The sequence below is a fragment of the Phoenix dactylifera genome, unplaced genomic scaffold, assembly GCF_009389715.1.
Source record: "Phoenix dactylifera cultivar Barhee BC4 unplaced genomic scaffold, palm_55x_up_171113_PBpolish2nd_filt_p 001924F, whole genome shotgun sequence".
Taxonomy (NCBI): domain Eukaryota; kingdom Viridiplantae; phylum Streptophyta; class Magnoliopsida; order Arecales; family Arecaceae; genus Phoenix; species Phoenix dactylifera.
Genome location: NW_024069210.1, coordinates 49,506 through 51,746, shown reverse-complemented (window position 1 = coordinate 51,746; position 2,241 = coordinate 49,506).

The following is a 2,241-nucleotide window of genomic DNA, read 5'->3' as shown; positions in this document are numbered from 1 at the left end:
TAAAGCTCATAAAGCAAGCAAATGATAATGGTGATCTTTACTTCTAATTATACAAGAATCTCATCAAGATCTATTTTATCTTTTCTTGATTTAGTCTTTTAGTAGTCATCAATTTTTCTTCATTAAGTGCATTTCTGAAAAACTCAATTTGGTTCTAATTATTAACATGTTTTCAGATTGTTATATGTAAAAGATTAACCATATACATATATATAATTTGTTTTTAGTATTTTGATAATAAATCATTAGTCTCATAAAGAATAAAGTGAATTGATACTTCTACAACTAGAAGTTTTCATGAATGTTCTATATGCATTGCTTGATGAATGATATCCAAGGATAGAAATATCTTTATCAGATTTGGCATTATTTTCATGGGAACATATCAAGCATAACATGTACGACTGAAAAATATGAGAGATATGCAATAGTTCTTTTTCTATTTTTCAGAAGATCAAAAGAAGTTTTCATCAAAAAATAGATTTAAGAGAGATCATATGTATGACACGCAGTGATGATAGTCTTTTAAAAATTATTTAAGTAGATGACTATCATACATAATTATCTTTTGCATTTCTTCAAGAATTCTATTAACTCTATTTTACTTATGGTGTCCTTGGTGCTGAAATTGTTGGATTTAATATTATTTTCTGTATAACCTTTATCAGGATTTTGGTTTTCAACACTGTGCCATGATACTCTTTATCTTCACAGTTTGGAAACCTTTATCATTTGAAACACTTTTACAAGATTTAGTAAATACAGAAAAATACTTCAGTTTTATTTCCCAAGAATAAATCCAACGTAAGCTTTTGAAAACTTAGAGATGGAAACAACATCTTTAGATTTAGAAAAGATTTTTGTTTGTTTCCTTAGTTAGCTTGTATAGCAAAACTTTGACCTTTAAGTAGACAATCTAAGTGGGCCTATGGCAAGATCTTTTGGGAGTAAGTACATACTAGCATGAGTTGATTCTATGTGCCAAGGATGGTTTCTTTAATCTTGGTATTCATAGTGCAAATATTCAAAAGCATACCAAGTACACATTATCATTTTCATGATCAATAAAAAATAATGCCATGGATAAAAATTCTTAATCAAGCATATAGAGAATTCATCGAGTTATTTTTTAATAAATTAATTAACCATTTTGCAACTTATCCAATAGTAAGTGGAGCATACTATAAAAATGAAGTGATTTGAATATATTTTCTTTTCATAAAAAAAATATCACTTATATCACAAAAATGATTAATACTTGCAAGTTATGTTTTAATCAACTAATGAAGTAATTTCAACACGAGAAGATGTAAGAATTACTTATTTCATTCTTTCTTTCATTTGAATCATTCTTCTTAGTTACATTCAATTCTTTAACACATGTCTAGAGCACCCATTGTTTAGATAACGTCTTTCATTAGAACCTTGGATAGCTAGACATGCTTGCAGAAAAATAATCATATTTTCAACTTAGGAACCCAAGCTCTTTTGGGTCCTTGTAGGTTAGCTATAATTGTTCCTTTTGGAACCCATATTTTCTTAATAGCTATTTTGTCCATGAATTTACAGATTTTAGTATTACAAGGGATGTATTTCTGTATCCTCTTGTTGAATTTAACAAACTTAGATCGAACATGAGTAGTAGGAAAACTTTCAGTTTTCTGTTTCTCCCATTTTGGTTTATCAAATTTGTAATGTATAGATTTAGGAACAACAGAAGAGATTTTAATTAGCTTTTGTTTATAAGAATCTGTTTTAGAATAATTAAAAACTGTTTTAACAAACATATTTTTAAAAGATTTTTGAGTGTACCAAGGTTGATATCCTAATCCAGCTTTGTCATATACAGCTCTTGAATTTTCTATCATTAAATTCAGTTTTTCAGAGCTGAGAGTGAATCTTTCAACAGTAGGTTTCAAATTATCAACTTCTTTAGTTAATTTTTCATTATCTTCTGAAAGCAATTCATTGTTTCTTAAGTTTATCATGGCTTTCAGTGAGAAGTTGATTTCTCTGATTTAGTTCTTTATTTTCTTTAATTAAGATTTCAATTTTATTATTTAGTTTTAGTTTTTCATCTATTAGAATTTGATTTTCATTCTTCAAGTTCTTGTTTTTACAAATAAGTTTCTTATGTTCTAAATACAAATCAGAAAAAGCATCATGAAGTTCATCGAATGTAAAATCAGATTGAGCTTCAGTATGTACTTGATTTTTGAATGAGAAATCACTTTGTGTTCG